The following is a 24,410-nucleotide window of genomic DNA, read 5'->3' as shown; positions in this document are numbered from 1 at the left end:
CACTCACTGCAGGGCTTGGTGCCAAGGGGACGTGGAGGGCATCCACTGCCATTGGCTGTGAAAGTGACTGCGGCACTCAATTTCTGTGCCAGTGGCTCCTTTCAGGGCTCCACAGGTGACCTCTGTGGGATATCGCAAGCCTCCACCCACAAATGCATCCATGAGGTCAAGGATGCCATCTTCTCCATGGCCCACAACTTCGTGCATTTCGCCCAGGACCGGGAGAGCCAGGAAACAAGGGCCATTGGATTCGCCCAGATCTCGGGATTCCCACAGGTGCATGGTGCGATTCACTGCACCCATGTGGCGCACAGGCTGTCGCTACAACTAGTGGGCTTCATCAACAGCAAGGGCTTCCACTCACTGAACATGCAGCTGATATGCGACAGCAGAAACGCATCCTGCAGGTGTGTGCACGGTTTCCAGGAAGTGTGCATGATGCCTACATCCTGCATCGCTCACAGATCCCTGGAGTCTTCCAGGGTCCACAGAGGCTGCAGGGTTGGCTCTTTGGGGACAAGGGCTACCCACAGAGGCCGTGGCTGATGAGACCCATGCAGTGGCCTCTGACTGCAGCAGAGCGACGCTATAATGAGGCTCATGCAGTAGCTCATAACTTGGTGAAGCAGACCATCAGAATGCTGAAGATGCACTTCCAGTGCCTAGACCTGTCTGGTGGAGCCCTGCAATACAGTCCGCAGAGGGTGTCACACATCATCGTCGGCTGCACCTTTTATAACCTGGCACTGCAACAGGGAGACGAGCTGGCTGAGGAGGAGATGGAGGAGCTGCACATCTCCTTCGATGAGGAGAATGCTGGAGGGGATGAAGGTGAGGGGGTCCTTGGTGGTGATGATGACGACGGAGGTGAGGCTCCCGCACTGGCTAGACAAGGGAGACGCACCCAGGAGGCCCTCATAACTGCCAGATTTGTGCAGGGTGATGACGACATGCAGTGAGATGTCCTGTAGAGCCTCATATCGCGGTTGTGAACACTGGACTTCAGTCTGGCTTATCTCAGTGTGAATACCCTCTGTGAGAACGCCCCTGTCATGGAGATGCAGTGGAAGCCCTAATAGTTGCTTGATTGCAGGAGGATGGCGACGACATGCAGTGAGGACACTCCATAGATCTTCACATAGCCTGGGAGAATGTCTGACTCCTGTCTGGCCAAGGTCAGCTCGCTTGCGCTCCATGATCAGGGCGATCTCAGAGACACAGTCATGAAACTTAAGAGGCATCTGATGCTGTGTCCGCCTTCAGCACCTGAGTCCTTCAGGAGCTGGTGTACAGCATCACTGGTCACAGATGCTAGTGTGATGAGGGCCAGCCCCACCTTAAAAGGTGCTGAGAGCACATAGAGTATGAGAGAACTCTGTGGTGCCTGCCCACTACATTCTGGCAACAATGACCAGCACCACTGAGGAGCAGGCGTCAGTACTGTTACCAGGGAGTGTGAGGTCTGACCATCACTTTGGTCTGAAGGCCACACAAAGCAGAAGGAAGAGGCCCTGGACTGAGACACCTGCCTTTGTCTTGTGCAGAAAGGTTTCACATCTGAGTGACAAGAACACTGCTCATCAGAACAAGGAGCCATGGGCAGGGAGACCTTCTTGGGAGTTTATTGACAATAGTGAACATTATATACAAGTGATTAACACCCATGCCCAGGCTGTGCAACTAATTATCCTTAACTTTCCTAACCCTGCTGCTATGTATTGGTGCTCCTCGAACATCCACAGTGGAGGGTGAGGCAGCCTGCTGACTGCGACACCCTGTCTGTGATGACCTTGGTGGGCGTCCTCTGGAGGGCTGAGACTTAGAGGGCCCTGGCCTGCTTTCAGGGTCCTGCTGTGTGGCAGTGGTACCCTCCTCGGCCTGTGAAGCTGGATCTGCGGAGATCACAGGAAGTTGGGATTTGGATGGGCAAGTCGCTCCCAGAGTCACTTGGGTGGATGGCCCTGGAGTGTGCACCTGCTGATCCTCTTGCCTATGGGCGCCCGAGGGCCCCTGGCTGACTCTGAGCGGAAGGGGTAGCTGAAGTGAGATCAAGCTGCCCAGCACCCCTCTTGCGTACACACTGTTGGAGGCCAACTATGGCATGAGCGATGGAGTTAAGCCCATGCAGCAGTGCAGGAGTGACATCCTGGACCAAGGTCTCCTTGGCGGCTGCCATCCTGCAGTGTTGACCTCAGTTCGTTGCAATGCTGGTGCTATCACCTCAGCCTGAAGATGGATGGACTTCTCCATCATGCTTTGCAATCTGAGCAGTGCAGCAGACATCCCTTCCTGTTGTTCCCGAGCTTGTCTTTGCAGCTCCAGCAACTGTGACATGATCGAGTCCAGAGGCTCGTTGTCTGACTCGGACTCAGCAATGTTCTGGCCTCCAGCAATCCTCCGAGTGCCGGGGACCTGGAAAGTCACTGCCTCCGCCTGCTGTGGATCAGATAGTGCGATGTGCTGACCAGGTTGTGGTCCCGAGGCTACTCTAAAGCTAGGTCCCACTGAAGTGTGCATCTCTGTGCTGGTGGAGGGTGTGGGTGAGCGTTGCGTTGGAACTTCAGGTACAGTGCCTTCAGATTCCTTTTCAGAGGTTTCTTCAGAGCTTGGTTGGAGGCTTTGTGTTGTAGACACCGTCAGCTGCTTTTCAGATGCGAAAGCAATGGGAGATAATTAGTGCATGGCAGTGGCTTGTGAAAGAGGACACATCACTCATGGTATGTTTGTCTGATGGATGTTGCACTGCTGGATCCTCACTTGGTAGAGCAGCGTCAACCTCACCACAAGCACAGGACCGGTCCCAGTCATCGCTGGCCAGCTGGATGACTCTGTTTTCAAACTCTGTCAGAACTTTGAATTCCGGCATCCCTCCACCTGTCTGCGACCTCTCCCTCCTATTGTGAGCCAGTTTGTCCTGCATGGATAGAGATGGGGGGAGTGTATCAGGACACCTGCCAGGCCAGATGATAAGTATGCTTGGCCTGTGTGGGTGGTGAGTGGTCCCTTGGACGGGATGAGGACAATAATGGTGTGTGTAAGAGTGAATGGTCCCTAGCACTGGCAGTGAGTGAGGGCCCTGTGGCTGTATGATAGCTGTGTGAGTTTGTGGGTTGGGAGTGATGAAAATGGTAACTTACCCAGGCGGAACGGAGAAGATCACTCATGCTTTTGTGGCACTGGGTGGCTGTCCTATTCTGAAGGGCGTTAACGCTGACCACCACTGCCACCGCCTCCCAAGCCGGGTTGGCGACTTTGCTGCCCATCCTGCAGCCAGAGCGGGGGTAGAGCGCATCCTGGCGGGCTTCCACGGCATCCAGCAGTCGCTCGAGGGACCCATCGTTGAAGCGAGGGACTGCAGTCTTTTTGCCTTTTCAGGCCATGTCCAGTGGTGAGCTGGAGGCAATGAGCGCTTTGCTGGTGGCTGCCTTATAAAGATGGCAGCTGGCATGATGCAACAGCGGGGTGATGGTGAGCGGATGAATGACAGCCTGCTCGCCACAGAAACGGCAGGTTTCGCCGGAGTGAATAAATAATGAGGCAGGCTCAGGAAGATATGGCGTGAAACAGGACTCTGTTTTACCTGCCCACTACCACACTTAGTGCAATTCTGGGAAAATTCAGCAGACTGTCTATGGTGAATAATGCTGGTATTCTATTTTAACCTGAGCAGAGCTTCAAACTCCACATTCTATAATTTAAGACTGCTTACTTTCACCTCCACAATGCTCCCCTCTTCTGACCTGACCATATCCCCACTGCCACAGAAAACTCCTCCAGAAACCACCTCCAGACTTAACGGGCAGGATTTTAGCAGAGTCAGGGAAGCTGTGCGGGATGAGGGTGCGGGCACCTGGCCAGCTCTTTTGACGGGACAGGTATCTGCTAGTGCCCACCCCACCCCTTAATTTTCATGGAGTCGGGCCAGCTTTTCAAGGATTCATTGTTCATGGACCCTCAGAGGTCAAGTTAAGTTCAAAAGGTCTTACCTATGCCCCTCCACCCACCCCAATGGCTCCTCATCGTGTCCATGCCAAGCTATGGCACTTCCTTGCACATCAATCCACTTTACCTTCTGTAAAGAACCAATTAAACATAGAGTAACAATCTCACATGAAAAATCTTTAAAAGCCAGTCATTCATTCATAGCTTTCTTTAAAAAACTGCTTGCACTACAGCCCTATAAAAGTGTCAATCAAGTAAACATTGAGCAATTGAGAAATATGTCTAAGAGAAAATGCTGCCAGTCAAGCAGTGTTTTACCTTGGGTTACAGCTGTTTCAACAAACTAATGGATATGTGGACTCTCAGCCAAACCTCATTATGCATTCTTGGCTAAGAGCCCAGGCATCCATTAGTCTGTTGGCGACTCCCTGCCCCCTCAATTGGCTTCCCAAATTCCATCTTACAAAAAACACAACCCTTCTATACTCTCACCATTCACATCTTACCCCTTACAAGCTCCAGTCTGTCAATCTCCATTGGCTTACGATCCAACAATCTATTAATTTCAAAATCCTTGTTCTCATTTACAAGTTCCCTTTTTGCCTTCCCTCCTCATGTCTTTGTAACCCAGCACATGTCCTCCATAGTGCACTGGTGTGACCTTTCTCTTTCGCATACCAGTTATTTTTATGGCCTGAGTGTGTCGCTGATTTGGTGTCAATTATATCTAATTAGGTGTTGTGGATTTATACTCACTGAAACCTAGCTTGATGCGCTTTACCAGCCATCATTTTTTTTAAAAAATCCTGCAGTTTCCATTTATTTTTACTAACACAGATATAATTGCTGGACTCAAACATGTGGATAAATCTAAAGCAGTAAATGTTTCAGTTCCTCTGTGTGGTAATGGCAGCAGTGGAGTGGTATTGTCACTGGACTAGTGATGCAGAGACCCAGCGTAATGCTCTGGGGACCCAGATTAGAATCCCACAATGGCAGAATTTGAATTCAATCAATAAAAAAATCTGGAATTAAAAGTCTAATGATGACCATGATTCGATTGTCCTTTAGGTAAGCAGATCTGCTGTCCCTACCTGGTCTGGCCTACATGTGACTCTAGACCCACAGCAATGTGGGTGACTCTTAAATACCCTCCGAAATGGCCGAGCATTCAGTTGTATCAAAACCACTAGAAGGTCTATAAGGAATGAAACTGGACAGACCACCCGGCATTGTCGATCCAGCAAACACAGCCACGCTGACCCTGCAAATCCTCCTTGCCAACATCTGGGGACTTGTGCCAAAATTGGGAGTGCTGTATCACAGACTAATAAAACAACAGCCTGACACAGTCATACACACAGAATCATACCTTACAGAAAACGTCCCAGACACCACCATCACAATTCCTGGGTATGTCTTGTCCCATTGGCAAGACAGGTCCAGTAGTGGTGGCACTACAGTGGTATACAGTTGTGGGGGGAGTTGCCATGGCAGTCCTTGATATTGACTCCAGACCCCATGAAGACTCATGGCATCAGGTCAAACATGGGCAAGGAAACCCCCTGCTGATTACCACGTGCCGTTCTCCCTCAGCTGATGAATCAGTGCTCCTCCATGTTGAACACTGCTTGGAGGAAGTACTTAGTGCGGCAAGGGCGCAGAATGTACTCTGGGTGGGAAACTTCAATGTCCATCACCAGGAGTGGCTCCGTAACATCCTCTACTGACCAAAGTCCTAAAGGACTTAGCTGCTAGACTGGGTTTGCAACAGGTGGTGAGGGAACTAACAAGAGGGAAAAACATACTTGACCTCATCCTCACCAACCTGCTTGCTGCAGATGCATCTGTCCACGACAGTATCGGTAGGAGTGACCAACGCACAGTTGCTGTGGAGATGAAGTCCCATCTTCACACTAAAGATACCCTCTATTGTGTTTTGTGGCACTACCATCGTGCTAAATGGGATAGATTTCAAACAGATCTAACAACTCAAAACTGGGCATCCATGAAGTGCTGTGGGCCATCAGCAGCAGCAGAATTGTAATCAAGCACAATCTGTAACCTCATGGCCCAGCATATCTCCCATTCTACCATTACCACCAAGCCAGGGATCAACTCTGGTTCAATGAAGAGTGCAGGAGGGCATGGCAGGAGTAGCACCAGGCATACCTAAAAATGAGGTGTCAACCTGATGAAGCTACAACACAGGACTACTTGCCTGCCAAACAGCGTAAGCAGCAAGTGATAGACAAGGCTAAGTGATCCCACAACCAACTGATCAGATCTAAGCTCTGTATCCTGCCACATCCAGTTGTGAATGGTGGTGGACAATTAAACAACTCACTGGAGGAAGAGGAGGTCCACAAATATCCCCATCATCAGTGATGGGGGAGCCCAGCACATCAGTAAAAAAAGATAAGGCTGAAGCACTTGCAAAGATCTTCAGCCAGAAGTGCCAAGTGGATGATCCATCTTGGCCTTCTATGCAGGTCCCCAGCATCACAGATGCCAGTCTTCAGCCAACTGGATTCACTTCACCAGATATTAAGAACTGGCTGAAGGCACTGGATAGTGCAAAGGCTATGGGCCCTGACAATATTCCAGCAATAGAGTGGAAGACTTGTGCTCCAGAACTGGCCGTGCCCCTAGCTAAGCTGTTCCAGTACAGCGACAACACTGGCATCTACCCGGCTATGTGGAACATTGCCAGGTGTGTCCTGTACACAAAAAGCAGGACAAATCCAACTCAGTCAATTACCGCCCCATCAATATACTCTCGATCACCAGTGAAGTGATGAAAGGAGTCATCAACAGTGCTATCAAGCGGCACTTGCTTAACAATAACCCGCTCACTGACGCCCAGTTTGGGTTCTGCCAGGATCACTCAGCTCCTGACCTCATTGCAGCCTTGGTTCAAACATGGACAAAGGAGCTGAATTCAAGAGGTGAGGTGAGAGTGACGGCCCTTGGCATCAAAGCAGCATTTGACCGAGTGTGGCATCAAGGAGCCCTGGCAAAACTGGAGTCATTGGGAATCAGAGGAAAACTGTTTGCTGGTTAGGGTTATACCTAGCACAAATGAAGGTGGTTGTGATCGTTGGAGGTCAGTCATCTCAGTTCCATGACATCACTACAGGAGTTCCTCAGGGTAGTTTCTTCAGCTGCTTCATCAGTGAGCTTCCCTCCATCATAAGGTCAGAAGTGGGGATGTTCGCTGATGATTGCACAATGTTCAGCACCATTCACGACTCCTCAGATACTGAAGCAGTCCATGTCCAAATGCAGGAACACCTGGATAATATCCAGGCTTGGGCTAACAAGTGGCAAATAACATTTGCGCTACACAAGTGCCAGGTAATGACCATCTCCAACAGAGAGAATCTAATCATCAGCCCTTGACATTCAATGGCATCACCATCGCTGAACTCGCCACTTTCAAAATCCTGGGGGGTTAGCATTGATCAGAAACTGAACTGGACTACCAATATAGATACTATGGCTACAAGACAGGTCAGAGGCTAGAATCCTGCAGTGAGGAACTCACATCCTGACTCCCCAAAGCCTGACCACCATCTACAAGGCACAAGTCAGAAGTATGATGGAAAACTCTCCATTTTCCTGCATGAGTGCAGCTCCAGCAATACTACTCCAGAAACTCCAGATACCATCCAGGACAAAGCAGCCCACTTGATTAACACCCCATCCACAAACATTCACTCCCTCCACCACCGACACACATTAGCAGCAGTGTCTACCATCTTAAGATTCACTGCAGGAATTCACCAAGGCTCCTTAGACAGCACCTTCCAAATCCAGATTGCTATCATCTAAAAGATCAAGAGGAGCAAACACATGGGAATAGCACCACCTGAAAGTTCCCCTCCAAGCCACACACCATCCTGACTTGGAACTTTATCCAAGTCACTGCCCCTCACTGCCGCTGGGTCAGAATCTTGGAACTCCCTCCTGAACAACACTGTGGGTGTACCTACAACACATAGAGGGCTGCGGTTCAAGAAGGAAGCTCACCACCACCTTCTCAAGGGAAATTAGGGATGGGCCATAAATGCTGGCCTAGCTAATATTATGAAAATTACCTTTAATGAGAAAATGGAGGCCAGATCATTTCTCAGCAAATGAAAGCTGGAGGGAGGTACATCAGATTGTTATCCCATTAGGATACAGAAATGAGATTCTGAGGATTGCTCATGAAATTCCAATGGGGGGGGACATTTAGGAATTAGAAAGACACAGGCAAAGGTACAGAAACGTTTTTATTGGCCAGGATTGCACAGGGATGTAGTCAAATTCTGTGGAACATGTTATACATGTCAGGTGATGGGGGAAACTATAAGCAGTGACTAAGCTGGCACCTTTAATCCCAATAACAGCATTGAAGAACCTTTTACTAGGGTCATGATTGATTGTGTAGGTCCCCTCCCTAAGACAAAAAGTGGAAATCAGTATTTACTGACAATAATGGATGTGTCTGCCAGGTCTCCTGAAGTAAAACCTTTAAGGAATATTACATTTAAGAAGATTGTGGAAGAGTTAACTAAATTTTTTACTAGATATGGTTTACCTAAGGAAAAACAATCAGATTAGGGTTCAAAATTTATGTCACAGCTGTTCAAGGAAGTAATGAACAGTTTGGGGATAAAACAGTTTAAGTCAACAGCTTATCATTCTGAGTAACAAGGAGCTTTGGAAAGATGGCATCAAACTTTAAAAACTATGATGAGATCGTACTGTCAGAATTATCCACAGGATTGGGATGGAGGAATTCCAATCTTGTTATTTGCTACTAGGGACACTTCTAATGCATCCTTTTGAATTACTTCATGGTCAGGAGGTAAGGGGACCCTGAAATTGATGCATGAGAAATTGGTGGGTCAAAATTCAGAAACTACTCTCCTTGATTATGTATCAAACTTCAGAGAGAGATTAGACAGAGCATGTGAGTTGGCTAGGGAACTTTTAAAGATATCACAGCAAGTGATGAAAGTGAAGGCAGATAAGAAAGCTAAAGCTCGCAGTTTTATTGCTGGGGAGAACGTGCTAGGTCTGTTACTGGTACTGAGTGACTCATTAAAGGCAAGGTTTATTGGATCTAGAGGATTAAAAAGAAATTGAGTGAAGTAAATTATTTTAAAAATACTCCAGATAGAAGAAAGAAGAAGAGGGTGTGTCATGTGAATATGCTTAAAAAGTACTTTGACAGGGAAGAGGAACAAAAAGAGGGGCGGTAGTTAATGAGAGGAGGCAGAAATGCAGGACTCTGAAATTGATTTTCCTTTAGTCAAACTGGATAATGAGGGATACTTCAAAACTTAAATGTAGTACTGAGTTATCTTCCAGACAAGTGTCAAAGTGATTTGGAAAAGCTATTTGGGAAATAAGTTGGGGAGGACAGGTTTAGCTATACATGATGTCTCTCTACAAGCTTTATCTTCAATAAAACAACACTCTTATAGGTTAAATCTGGCAAAGTTATCACAAGTATGGAAAGAAATTAATTTCATGCTTCAAAATGATATGATTGAGTCTAGTTGCAGTAACTGGAGTTCACCTATTGTACTGGTACTGAAACTGGATGGAACACAAAGACTGTGTGTGGACTATCGAAAGGTGAATGCAGTGACAAAAGCAGATTCATGTCCTATACCACAGTTGGAGGATTGTGTTGAGAAAGTGGGACAATCAAAATTTATCACAAAGATTGACTAGCTAAAAGAATATTGGCAAGTACCTTTATCGGAGAGAGCAAAGGAGATATTGGCTTTTGTTATGCCAAATGGACTATATCAGTTTAAGGTGCCATTTGGTATGAAGAATGCATCTGCAACATTTCAAAGACTGACAAACAAAGTAATTGCAGGTCTGAGCAATTATGCTGTTTATATTAGCAACTTGATAGTTTTCAGTCAAACATGGGATGAGCACTTACAGCATCAGGGAGAATTATTTACTCGATTAAAAGAAGCTAATTTGTTGATGAACTTGGTTAAAAGTAAATTTGCAAAAGTGGAAGTTATGTATTCAGGCCATACCATTGGACATGGTAAAGTGGCTCCAAGAGATGTGAAAGTCAAAGCTATTGTGGAGTTTCCAGTGCCTACGACAAAATGAGAAAGTTTTGAGATTTCTGGGTATGAGTTGGTTTTACTGGAAATTTGTACCAAATTTTGGCAGTGTGATTGCTCCACTGGCTGGACCATTAACAAAGAACAAGAAGTTTCAATGGACACTGGAGTGTCAGAAGGTATTTGATAGTTTGAAAACTGTATTAACTTCGACACCAGTTTTGGCAGTACCCAATTATGCCAAGCAGTTTAAGTTGGCCGTTGATGCAAGCAATATAGGCATTGGGGCCGTACTGCTACAAGATGACGACACTGGAATTGAAAAACTGATAGGGTATTTTTCACAGAAGTTGAATGCACAACAGAGAAGATATTCAATGATTGAAAAGGAGATGTTGGGTTTGGTGTTAGAGTTGCAGCATTTTGAAATCGATGTGGCAAATAATTCATCAGAAACAATTCTTTATATAGACCACAATCCTTTAAAGGTTCTGGACAAATATTGAGGCAAAAGTGCAAGGCTATTCAGATAGAGCTTATTACTGCAACCATTTAATTTATAGATTATACATGTTGTTGGTAGAGGAAATCTGTTTGTGGATGCTTTATCAAGAGTTTGAACCTTAAGGGAAAATTGGACATTTTAAAACCTGGACACTGAACTGGATGATTTATGCTAATACCAAGGACTTGTGTGTGTATATATATATATATATATATCTATATATGTTATATATATATAGTTATGTTAATGCATGCATCTGGTAATAATGTAATAAGTATAGGAGATAGTGTAAGATAGGTTAATAAAACATGAAGCTGTCTTTTACCATTATGACAGTTCAAGAAGATATTAAAACGTTATTGGAAATTCTTTTTTAAAATAGAGTTCTAGTGGGGTGTGTGTGTGTCTTAATTGGATTAAAACCAGCTAGTCTGTGTGCTTTGATGTAAATGTAGGGAGGGTAAGTGTAAATTTACATTTGTTAAGAGAAACCATTCAAGACTGTGGGTGAAATCTTATACCTAGCTAGAAGATGCCAAGCAATGTATTAATTTTTCAGCTTACTATTAAAATAGGTGGAATGAAAGGTTGTTATTGTTAGAAGTGGTAAAGTTAAAAGCCTAGTGATACAATGGAAAATTTATATTTAAAGAGAAAGATATGTATAAAGGAGAAAGGACATTGTGTGTAAATCAGAGGCATTTTAAGATTCAACAAGTGTGAGAAGCCTCCAGCCCATAAGCCTCAAGCTGCTGTCTGCAAGGACCCAGAGGGGAAAGAAACTCATTTTGAATGTGACTGTCCAGGTATGCTTTGTCAGGTGTCTGTTTAAATCTATGAGATTTACTGTTGCCTTATCGGGAGTGTAACTGAGAGTCAGATTAAGTAGGGGATTTTTGTGGTTATTATAGTAGTAATATTATAGACATATGTATGTGCTTACAATCTATGTATTAATAAATGTTTAATTTAGTTTTTTATAGAACCTCTTGCGGCTCGGTGGTCTTATTACTACTGAATTCAAAGGTTGCATCTCGAAACATACAAATTGTAAAAATAGGTAATGACAATTGTTTCAAGTTTCCCTCTGGGATTTGAACAACTCAGCCTCAGGGAGATTAAGTACAGAATAAAAGTTCATAAATCATAAAGTTAAAAATTATTTAGGCATACCCCTCATGTGACGGTGTCACATGAGCTGGGACATGTTTATGAATTGTGCAAAAAATATTTATTTACTTAATAAAACCTTCAGTAAACCTCATCCTGCCCGTGGATGAGGTTTCTTGGAAAACGTGAAGGCCGCTTGAGTTCTTTGCAGTGCTGTTAATTATCTAAACTATTTCCCCAATGGCCTTAGTAGGCCTTTGACAGTTTGGTGGGCGCGCAGCCGCCTCTGGCACATGCCCGCCAAATGAAAGATCTAAATGACACGTGATGACGTCGGGTCACATGCCTGGCATCATTTTGCACGCTGGCATGTCAGGCCCACCCCCAAATGCCGACATCAGAATTCTGGCCAGGGAGAATCAGTGATGGGTAAAAAAGTGGGAATGTGTTCACAGTTTGCCCAAGAGAATTCTGAGGACCAGGTTGCAGAAGTGTTCAAAGATTTTGTGTCTGAAGGGAAAGCCTTCCCATGTGTACAAGGTGGAGTGGGTAAAGATGTTAAAATTTTAAGAGACACAGGGCTAGTCAATCCTTAATGTTGTGGGTTAGTGATATTTGTTGTTCAGTGGAAGTATTGCAGGAATAGGTGATAAGTGGGGCTGATAGAGATGCTAAACCTATTCCAATGTGGAAGGTAAATTTAAAGAGTAAGTAGAAAACTGGCGAAGTGATGTTGGAGTGGTGGAAAAATTGCCCTTTGCAGGGGTTCAATTCATTCTGGGTGGTGATATAGCTGGATCACAAATGTGGGTGATGCCTATGGTAGCTGAGCAGCCTGTAGAAGTACTTTCAACAGAGGTGTTATGAGAGGAGCATCCTGGATTGTTTCCAGATTGTGAGATAATGAGAACACAGGCACACAGGTTGAAGTAAGAAAAACAAGAAGGATGAGCAGCTCACAGGCCGGAAGAAGGTACTGAAATCCAATTTGCAGCCACGTTGTTTGATGACATTGTTTAGTAAGATACAGGAGAGGACTATTCAACTGAAGAAGTATTTAACTCAAGGTAGTTAATAAAGTTGCAGCAAAACGTTTTGCAATTAAAACAGTTATATCAGGCAGCTTACTCAGAAACGGAAGGAAAATATATTCCAGAATGTTATTACTTTAAGGGTAATAATTACCTTTAATGAGAAAATGGAGAATTGCAAGGCCAGTGTCTAATCACCTCACGCCTCATTTAAATAATCTTTCATTAAGAGCCACATTTATGGAATGCGACTCCTTTAAAAATGGAATCTCAATTCCGAGGAGGGAACAGTGAAACTTGTTTTCAGAGTTTTGCTGGATGGGATCGTATCTAACATTTTGAGTCAGCCCACACTTACTGCAGAATTTTTCACTGGGCGTGTAATTGATATGCTCAAGTGTAAAATGAGCTCAAGCATAAAATGTAAAACCTCATCCACGGGCGGGATAAAAAGGGTCAGCAGCATTGCCAGTACGAATAGTGAGGAGTTTGGAAGATAGTTTGCTGCTGGTGACTTATTGGTTTTTGGCAGCTTCATCTCTGTTCGGGGCTTCATTCTTAGCATTTCCAGGCTTCATTTCAGGACTTATTGGTGCCTCCAAGGACCCCTGAGGATTTGGACCATGTGGAACCTTCCAGGTATCAGACAGCCTTCTGTAAGCCTGGTCATGGGGATTGTGGTCTCCACTGGAGGCACCTCCTCTGAGGAGGAAGAGAGGGCCAGAAGGGAGAGGAAGCCAGGTGTCCTTATGCAGCTTCCAGGGGAGTGACCTATGGGAGGAGAGGTGCAGGCACAAGGCCAGCAGGCAGTCCAAGGTAGGAGGGGCCACAGAAGACGCCACTATCCAGCTGCTGGGGTTTACAGGCGGCGATGCAGCTACCTCAATGTGTCCAAGGTGCAATTGTGAAGGAGGCTCCCCCTCTCAAGGGGGAGTGACCTTCATTTTCAGGTGATTGGGCCTGAGATCAGCTCCGACCGTATGGGTGGACTCCCATGCCGGTGGTGCTGAAGGTCACAGTGGCCCTCAACTTCTATGCGTCTAGCTCTTTCCAGTGGTCAGTGGGAGAGCTGTGTGGAATCTCTCAATCAGCTGTCCATAGTTGCATCAAGCTGGTGACTGATGCTCTGTTCAGGTAAATATTGAATTTCCTTCATTTCCGTATGGACAAGGTCAGCCAGGCTGCACTTTGCAGCGATTGCTGGGTTCCTCCGCATCCAGGGTGCCATCGACATGTGGCCATCAAGGCTCAAGCGGGTCAGCTGGGTGCCTTCATCAACAGGAAGGGCTTCCGCTCCATGAACATGCATATAGTGACCACACGATGCAGATTCTGCAAGTCTGTGCAAGGTACCCTGGCCACTCCCATGACGCGTATATCCTGAGTCACTCCCAGGTGCCAAGGTTCTTTAGTGGTCCAGCCCGACTGGGTGGATGGCTGCTGGGTGAGAAGGGCTATCCCTTGAAAAGGTGGCTCATGACTCCTCTCTGACATCCAAGAACAGAGGCGGAGCAATGTGATAACAGGAGTCTTGCCTCCACAGGGGCAGTGGCAGAGAGAACCATAGGTCTTCTCAAGATGCAATTCTGTTGCCTGGACCGTTCAGGGGAGCACTACCATACAATCCAGAGTGGGTCACTGATCGTGGTTGCATGCTGTGCTCTCCACAATCTGGCAATGGCAAGGGGGGACCCACTGGAGGAAGAGGATCTTGACGCAGGTCCACAGGCCCCAGATGATGAACCCAGTAGTGTGTCAGAAGCAGACCACAGTGAGGAGAACACTGAAGGCTTGGAGGCAGACCTCTGTAACCTCCAGGGAGGCAGGGACAGCAGGGACCCCTTGATCCAATGCTCCTTCAGCTAGGCTGCCAAATAAGTTTTATCACCTCACCCCAGAGCTGCCGCCACCATCCCGGATCTCTGAAATGACCCGTTGCCTTGCCCCCAAGATACACTTCAGTGCCCGTGCAATAAAGTTTCACGTCACCCACATCCAGTATTACATATTGGCCTACTCTGTACCTACAAAACAAATGAAGCAAACTCAGGCCAATAACACAAAAGCAAATTCAATATAATGTTGGCACTCAAAGATTATGAACATAACAATATCAGGTGTTGATGGTCACACCATTAAAAAAATGAGAAAAACAAAAAGATCTCTAGTGCTCATGGTGCTTTAAACTTAACTTTGTGGGTGCTACATCTTGGCTCTCCCCCCTGCTGCCAGCGACATTGCAGGCAGCCGACTGACTCTGGGGTCTCGTTGGCCTTGATGACCTTGGCCATCATCCTCTAGCCAGTGGAGTGTGAGCTGGTCCCGCCTGGGAGGGAGCAGCCAGTTCCATGGCTGGCATCTCACCAGTCATCCCAGCCTCATCAGATACCACGGTCACTGGCAGAGGGGTGGAGGGGCTGCTGCCATCATCTGGAGGGCCCTGAGAGGAGCCCACAGAGACGATAGGCAGCTCGTGTGCCAACATGAGGTCACTGTGGATCTCCCTGCTTGCCACTGATGGATTGGCACCTAGCTGGGATACTGGGTGCCTCATCTATCTCACACATGGACACTGACCACCTGAGGTCAGTGCCAGTGTGAGGGCTTGCAGATCCGAGCACAACCCCAGGAGTCCCTGATTCTGCTCCTGGAGCTGACTCTCCAGGAGAGTCGCCACTCTCTCAACGGAGGACACAGTGTGCTTGGCCATGAGGGTCAACACAGTGCTAATGTTCCGCATGGTCTCCTCCATAACAGAGACCATGGCACACCTGCCCTCATGGATCTCCGACAGATCCTCCTGCACATCCCGCTGGACATCCAGTATCTGCTGCCTAATGGATGACTCCAGAGCCTCATCATCTGCCTTTGTCTGAACATTGTCTTGGTCTCCAGCAGTCCTCTGACTGCCGGAACCCTGGGCACTCTCTGCCTCCACCTGCACCTGAAGTGAGTTGAAATGCCCTCACCGCTGTGCACTGACGTTTTAGTCGAGGGTCTAACGCCCACCGGAGGTGTTGGTAACTGCACTGGTGCCTTCTTCAGAGAGCAGGTGTGACACAGGTGCTTCTGGAGCCTGGTGGTCCTTCAGTGTCAGGGATAGCTCCTGGAGGTCCTGAGAATGCTGCTTTGAGGCAAATCTAATGGAGAAGAAAGACAAGTCATCACATTCACTGTGCTTGCCTACACCCTGGTGAGACCATGGAGGCCTGCATCATGGTGCCATAGTCTTTCACTGATCAACGGGGAATCCAATTTAGAGGCTCCCATCAATGATGAGCCTACACAAGAATGTTTGCACCATCCGAAACTCTCACCTCAGTGCTCTGCACTCTAACTTTCGTCTGACACCCCAGCCTTTCCGCGGCCGGCTGACCGAGTGCACGGTACTTCTCGAGCTCCAAGGCGTCCTGCTCCAATCTGGTGAGGATGAGGAAGCATGGGGGTCCTCCGCTGGTCCGCAACCTCTCAAATGTTGTTTGGGACATCTTCCCCTAAAAGGGCAGAGGGGCATGGATTAGTCCTCTCTCTGTCTGCAGCGCCATTGCAGCCTGGCCAACCCTCCTGAGGAACACCTCCCAGGGCACATCCGAGTTGTGGCCCTTGAGCTGCACGGCACTCAGTCCAAGCAGCCAGGGCTCAACCCCTTGGTCAACTCCAGCATCACTGACGGTTGGCACTCAGACTCGAACACCCCTGGGCTCCATGAGGGGGACGCTCAGACTTTACCACTTCAACACACTGATCCATGCCAACACGGCACTCACTCTTCCTGAGCGCAGCAGTCATTAAACTTCCTGCGGCACTGGACAACATCATGGCTGCTGACGAGCGCTGCCACCTCCTCCCAAGCTCGTTTTGTGAGGTGCAGTGGCCTCTTCCTTCCATCCCTTGGGACAAGGATGTCCCTGCTGGCAGCCATCTCCTCCAGGAGAATGGCAAGGCACTTATCCGAAAAATGGGGTGTGCTGAGTGCCCAACCGACCTCACCTCCCGCTTGGCGTCAGCATCTGCATTTGAGGCCCTCCCCTTGCTGCAACTCTGTGTCCAAGGCAGGCGGTCTCTCTGGGGCTGCCTGTGCCATTTTTGAACTGGTTGCTGGGTTACCATTGGACCTGGGGACCTGGACAGGCCCCCACCCCTTCTTGAACATTAAGCAGCCATCATTCACGCTTGGCGGGCCATAATTGGCCAGACAGTGTGAAATCGCAGTCATGGCCCTGATCACAGGCAGCGGTCTGTTTCTGGGCCGCTCCCGCTTGCCCCCACCATGCCACTCCCCCCACTAAATGGCTGGAAAACCCTGGCCAACAAGCAACAACTGGAAACCATCACAACTGGTGCTGTACAATAGGAGCTCAAAATCTGCCTGTTGCAGCTTGCATTCTAGCTCCACCTATCAATCTTAATTTCATCCACCTTGGTTTCTCCCTGATATCCTGGGTCAACTGCATATTCCCTGAGGTCAAACTCTGCCTGCAAATCTTTCAGGGGGAGATTTATGGCACACTGTGTATCGTGTTTCCATTACATAGTCACTGCTGAGCTGCAGAGCCCTCAACAATTATTCCTTTAACTTTTCAGCCTGTGGTCATAATTCCACTGTCAGATATGAAATTACCTGAATGCCACGTGCAATTTAGCATCAGCAATATGACTGGGTTTATGCCTTATTGTTCCTATTTAATGGACACATGCCTCTGACTGCAGCAGGGAAATGTTTGCTGGATGTTTATAATTTGCCTCCTGACTGACAGGCTATCATTGTAAGCTTATTGTAACAATTCTGGCCCAGGGGCTCTTTTTTAACTAAGGGGAGGATGATGACAACATTTGCTTTTAAAAGGCTCCAAGCCCTCACTCGAGTTTTCTTTTTCCACCAGGTTGCAATGGTTTCTGACCTCAGTGATCAATGATACAAAACTCTGCAATCGTCAGGCATGATGATTGCATCAACTGTATAATGGAAAGGATCCAAACCTTTTATGATTATGCTTGGGCTTAGTGACTACAGATCATTATCAAAAAGAGATATAAACTCTAGGGTGAGAGCTATGAATGGTGAAAAACATCAATTAGCACCAATTTGGTAGTTATGCTCAAACAGATCCTAGGGGCCGCTACTATGGGAACTGGAACTGGTTATAGAGTGGGACTAAAGGCAATTTGCGTCTGAAACTAACTTGAGTTTGACAATATTTCCATCTCTCTCTTTCATTCTAGGTCCAGCATTCTTTCACTCTCTCAATAATGTTATCTCTCTGATATGATACTCCAATATTCACCTTCATGTCAAAGACAAAATATACTATCCAGTGAGAACTTCTCTCTCTAAACTTCAACCATACTCCATTTTATCCATTCTACAATGCTCCTTTAAATTTTCCCCTATTGGTGTTCCAAATTTGTAAAATAGCTAAAAGCTTCTTTTTCCTTCTCAGCAACTTTTAAGAGCATAAGAATATAAGAAATAGGAGCAGGATGAGGCCATTCAGCCCTTCAAACCTGTTCTGCTATTCAATAAGATCATGGCTGACCTTCTAGCTTAACTGCTTCCTCTTCCCCAATCCTTTCATTTCTTTAGTATCCAAAAATCTTTTGATCTCTGCTTTGATTACACTCAATGGCTGAGCATCCACAGTCCTCTGGGCTAGAGAGTTCCAAAAATTCACAAGCCTTTGGCCAAAAGTGTCTCCTCATCTCAGTCCTAAATGGACAAATGAGACTGTGGCCCCTAGCTCTAGATTCTTCAGTAAGGGAAAACACCCTCTCCACCATGTATAGCCTATTAAGAACTTTACGTGTTTGAACACAATTGCCTCTCATTCTTCTAAATTCTAGGGAATGTAAACCTAGTTAACTCAGTGTCTCCTCATAGACAATCTCTCATCGCAGGAATCCCAGGAGCTGCAAAGGGACATAAACAGGCCAAGACAGAATATAACATAGAGAAATGTGAAGTTAGACACTTCAGTAAGAAAAATAGAAATGCAGAATATTTTTTAAAATGTCAGAGACTAGAAAATGCTGTAATTCAGGGGAACATTGGTGTCCTTGTACATGAATCACAGAAAATTCACATGCAGGGACTGGAAGCAATTAGGAAGGCCAATGGAATGTTAGCCTTCATTGCAAAGAGATTGGAGTACAAGAGTGAAGTGTTACAGCAGTTAGGGAGCTTGGTGGGACCACACCTGGAGTTTTATGTAAAGTTTTGGTTTCCTTACCAAAGGAGGATATATTTGTCTTGCCATTGCTAATCTATCATTTTATCTTTTAATCTAGTTCCACAATCTACCTTAGCCAACTCACCCCTCATACCTGTGTAGTTTACTTTGTTCATGAACTTAGTTTTATAATTAACTAAATGATTCTCAAAATTAATATGAAGTTCACCATATTATGACCACTCTTTCCCAGAGCCTTCTTCACTACAAAGTTTCTAATTAAGCCATTCTCATTAGACAATATTAAATCTAAAATAGCCTGCACCCATGTTGCTTCCTCAGCATATTAATCTAGAAGACTATCTTAATGCACTTCGTGAACCCATCCTTCATGCTGTTACTACAAATTTGGTTTGCCCAGTCTATATGAAGCCTTAACTCCCCAATGATTATTGTATTACAACTTGATTTTCTACCTACCTTTCTATTTTGCCAATCTCTTCTAAAAGTCAAATTTCCTGGAATATTAAGTTCCCAACTTAGGTCAATCTACAACCATGTCTCCACGATAGATATTAAAACAAATGTATTCATTTCAATTTGTGCTATTAATTCATCTATCTGGTTGCACATGACCACTACCGTCTAGAAGGACAAGGGCAGCAGATAGATGGGAACACCACCACTTGCAAGTTCCCCTCCAAGCTACTCCCCACCCTGACTTGGAAATATATTGCCGTTCCTCCACTGTTGCTGGGTCAAAATCCTGGAACTCCCTTCCTAATAACACTGGACCGTATGGACTGCAGTGGTTCAAGAAGACAGCTCGCCACCATCTTCTCACGGGCAATTAGGGATGGGCAATAAATGCTGGCCCAGCCAGTGAAGCCCACATCCCATGGATGAATTAAAAAAACCATCCTTGACTATTCTCTTATGCTTATAAATTTACTCTTTCCTGAAACTCACCCTCCCAACCCCTCTTCATTATTTTAAAATCCTAACTATTGCCCCAGTTTGTCAATTTGTCAGGACACTGGTGCTGGCCCAATTTCAGTAGGGGCTGTCCCAACAGAACAGCTCCCTCTTTTCCCAGAACTGCCCCATGAATCGAAAATCAAGCTGCCTGCCTCCCACATCACTCTTTCAGACACACATTTATCTGTATCCGTTTGTAAACAGGTTAAGTGCGTGACAGAATATAACAGAGAAATGTGAAGTTAGACACTTCAGTAAGAATTTGCATGTGGTTGAGGTAAGAATCCAGATTATTACCAGAGAGGTTCTGTATTTTAATTGGGATCCTAGTTCTGCAAACTCTTCAGCAGAACCTCATTCCTAGGTCTCCCTACATCATTAATTCCTACATGGACCACGACAACTAGATCCTTCACCACCTACCACCACTACCCCCCACGTCCTGACTCCAAGTTCATCTCCAACCATGAGAGATCCTTAACCCTGGCACCAGTCAGACAACACAACTATTCAGAACTCCTGCTCACGTCTGTAGGGAACAGTACCTATCCCCCCAACTATACTAACCCCAACTAAAACATTCCTTTTCACTTCCCCACTTGAATGGACTCTTGTGGCATGGTGTTCTGGTCAGTTTTCTTGTCCACCTGGGGTCCCCTTACCTGCCTGACTCAGTCACACCCTCCTGTCCCTAATGATTAACTAGATCCATACTATCATCTAACCTAAAAGGTGTGACTGCCTCCTGGATAAAGTGTCCAGGTAAGCTCCCTCTCCTGATACTCCATTGAAATTCCTTTGAGATGCAGACACTTACTGGAGTTATGGTTATTTGGGATTGCAATACTCTTCTTAAGCTCCCACTCCCACAGAGAAACTTTGTTTCTCTCTCTCCACAGATGCTGCCAGACCTGCTGAGTTTTCCCAGCATTTTCTGTTTTTATTTCAGATTTCTAGCGTCTGCAGTGTTTTGCTTTTATTCCACCTACTGTGCTTAAAGTTCCCCATCTACACTGCCATCACCAATATTCACTTAGTTAATTGAAGTTTATGCATTTAATCAACTTAGTTTATACTTTTTAGTATTTTAATTGCTGGATCCAGTTCAAGTTATAGATAGATTAAATATTTACCTGCAACATACCTTACCCCTCCGCTCTTTATGCTATGACATCACTTTGCAATTTTCCTCCCATGCTGCTCACAGACTCTCAGCCTCAGCCGCTAGTGCCACACCACTCTCGGCCTCACCCTCTTCCAGTGCTCCATTCTCAGCCTTGCACATTTTGTACTGTTGCTATAAATTCAATAACAGACGTCCCTCAAAAAGCATCTGAGTACTGATAGAAGTGACATTCTCTCCTTACATATTATTTGATACTGTCACAACACAGAATAACTGCACAACTTTTTAAACCCCAACTAGCTGTTTCAAACGCTTGTCTACATTACATTGTAGCTGGTGTTTGGGTGGGTCAATTGTTCATGGTATTTTATGAAAACAGAAAATGCTGGAAAAACTCAGCAGGTCTGGCAGCATCTGTGGTGAGAGAAACAGAGTTAACATTTCAAGTCTGGATTACTCTTCTTCAGAGCTCCGATTTCAGATTTCCAGCATCCACAATATTTTGCTTTAACGTTAGTGTTTATGGTATGTTGTTTAGAAAGTGATGGTGCATGTGGTGGAAGCACACTCATCATATCATACTTACCCAGAGAATGGATAGAATGTGGAACCCACTGCCACAGGGAGTCATTAAGAATAACATAGATACATTTCAGGGGAAGCTAGATAAACACATGAGGGGAAGTAGGAACAGACGCTTATGCTGATAGAGTTAGAAAAAGCTTGTGCAGAGATAGATACTGACATGAACCAGATGGGCAGAATGATATGTTTCTGTGCTGGGAATTCTATGTAATCGCAATTCTCGAAGCAATATCTGGCGTCTGCTGGCAGAAGATTGAATAGAATGAGGTGACTGAACAAAGTTTGAAGCTTAAACAAAAAATTCTGGAGAAACTCAGCAGGTCTGACCACATCTGGAGAGAGAGAGAGACAGAGATAACGTTTCAAGTCCGTATGATTCTTCTTCAGGTCATAAGATCTGAAGTCATACGGACTCGAAACATTATCTCTGTCTTTCTCTCCACAGATGCTGTCAGACCTGCCGAGTTTTTCCAGCATTTTTTGTTTTCGTTTCAGATTTCCAGCATCTGCAAGATTTTGCCTTTATTAAAGTATGAAGTTTCACAGTTTTGAACTTCAGGAAAGGAATATGTTAGCTCATGGTGTCTTGAGTTTTGATTTGAGCACATTGAGGATGTTAGGAAAGAAGAAGAAGAGCCTTTTAGCTAATTTATTTGCAAACAAGGAACTAACAAGAGGGGAATGCTCAAGAGTACTCACCACAAAAGTAAGTGTAAAATACAGTAAACCTGGAGTCTAGAAAGGAGAGGAAGAGAGATTACAGTCACTTTTGTATCCTGCATAAGGTACACGTTAGAAAGCACTTCCCATTGAAAGACAATGGTTCCTAAGCAGATCCTGACATGTTAACATTCCAAGTGTTGCCAACTCTGCATTGCCCCGGTAGGTCACACTTTGTAAAGGGATTAGAAAGATACCCAAAGGCAGGAATTAAAGCAGGGCTGCTGGTGTGTCACAGCTGCACATGCCCTACAGTCCTTAAGTGAAAGAGCACCTGTCTCCTGTGGCCATCTTAACATTAATCCCAACAGTAGATTAAAGAGACAAACTCCAGTCTGTGTTCTGTTTTGGTTCTTCAAAATACCCCTTAAATCAATAACACTGAATGATTGTGAACCTACATTTAATTACAGGTTCCAGTGTACAGAAAGTAATCAGTTGACTTCTGAAGTACATTCTAGTTTCCTGAGGATATACCACGATAGGAATTTTTAAAATCTGTGTTGTTCTTTTGCTGTTTAATTCTTGTTTTCATCTTATGAGCTGGCAAAGTGTAAAATCATTCCGAGGAATTCAAATGTGGATTTTCTGCCAGTTTATTTTCCCCTCCCATTTTCTTTCATCTTCTCCTAGAAGTATTGAAGTTTGCTGCGGTTTAGTTCTGGGAACGTTGGCAGTGCTCCCATGCCTTATTTAAGTGGCAGTTCGTCACATGTCATTGAATTGTTCATCCCTTGCTGCATCACAACAGTGCTGATCCTGTCTTTACAATATCCTCACACAAGCTTTCAACAAGTTGTCACTGGACAATGAAGAGGAATTTTTTTCCACGGCCTGGGACATTTATACTTATTTCAGCATCTCCACCATCATCCCAGCTGTTATTAGCTAATTCAGTACAAAGCAGCATTCAAGCCTGGAACCATCTAAACACTATGTTTATCTTCTTCAGCTCTCTGCCTGAAGGCAGGTCAAAGTTACAGCACCACAATCTTCACTGTGGGTAGCAGAAGGAGGCAGGCCCTGAATCCACCCCAACCAGAACAGGGATCGAAACCCATGCTGTTGACATTAATCTAATCCACACCGGCCATCCAGCCAACTGACCCAACTGGCCCCTAAAGAGTCTGTGTTGCTGTGGCAACATACACTTTTACATGCATGCCGTAGTCCAAAGCTATGAATAGTAATGGTAGAGGCTCATCATGTGGCTGACCAGGAATCTCTCCTGTCTTACTGCCTGCCATTGGCACATATTGGAAGGATTTACAGATTGATACTCTTTAGCTGTGTTATGAACTCACCTTGCTTGGAAATCAAGTCCTGGAGTGGGACTTGAAGCCAGAGCTTCTGTCTCAGAGGCAGGGATGCTACCACTGCATCATAAGATCTGTGTGTGTTTATACTTGTCATAAAACACAAAGGGTCTGTACATTGGGGGAAGGTAGGATTCAAATTGACTGATGCCTTCTGTGCTTGTATAGTTTGCTGACACTCACTGTGAAAACACAAAGAATGGAAAGTGGAAATCTCCTGACAAACTGTAACCCAATAAAGTTAGTGCTTTTATAGATGAGACAAAAAAACTGAAGCAACATGCTATATTGATTCAACTCAAGGCCCATATCATTCTTGATCTGGTTTTATTATTAAATAAATAGCAAATGTTGTATGACTGATATGAATGTGTTTATAAGCATGAAAATATTTCAGTGTCAGATTGCTATCTTACAAACAGAACTGTGCTTGTTCTGTGAGCTCAGTCTCTTAATGCTAGCCACTTTATCAGAAGTTTAGAATACTCTGTTTCTGAATTATTCCACAGATGAGTCTACTCTGCAGACAATAAGAGATAGCTCAGAGTGAACTACTCTCCCATAAGTGAACTACGCTCCCGTAATGGAACATGTTTACGTTGGATGCCATTGCACACAATGCTGCTGACCATTGTCTTACACCCCACATTAATGCGGAAACAATCCCACCTGAACATTTTTGATGCTGCAACTTTTATCTTTATCTTTCCCCTTATCATTGCATAAAGTGACAGCACAGTGAGACTATGACCGGAGTCAGACCATTGGTGACAGCCCAAAACACTGTGACTGAAAGCAGTTAAAGAAGGCAGCTAGTCTGATAAGGAATGGAGGGGGCAAATCC

The 24,410-nt window shown here is 45.5% G+C and overlaps 1 long non-coding RNA gene across 2 annotated transcripts in view; it reads right to left on the bottom strand.

Moving 5' to 3' along the window:
* The window catches only part of LOC121285687, a 30,193-nt gene extending 8,623 nt beyond the window's left edge, over positions 1-21,570 (bottom strand). The window contains exons 1-3 of one of the 2 annotated variants that reach the window (XR_005944745.1): positions 21,532-21,568; positions 15,992-16,168; positions 15,644-15,814 (exon numbers count right to left, since the gene is read on the bottom strand). This is a non-coding gene — a long non-coding RNA (uncharacterized LOC121285687). Of the gene's footprint in view, positions 1-15,643; positions 15,815-15,991; positions 16,169-21,531 lie in introns of both variants that reach the window. The other variant, XR_005944746.1, reaches the window with a different exon arrangement.
* Between the last annotated feature and the right edge of the window lie 2,840 nt (positions 21,571-24,410).

Source organism: Carcharodon carcharias, chromosome 13, assembly GCF_017639515.1.
Source record: "Carcharodon carcharias isolate sCarCar2 chromosome 13, sCarCar2.pri, whole genome shotgun sequence".
NCBI lineage: Eukaryota > Metazoa > Chordata > Chondrichthyes > Lamniformes > Lamnidae > Carcharodon > Carcharodon carcharias.
Note: the sequence above shows the minus strand (reverse complement) of the source record. Positions and strands in the feature narration are given on the sequence as shown.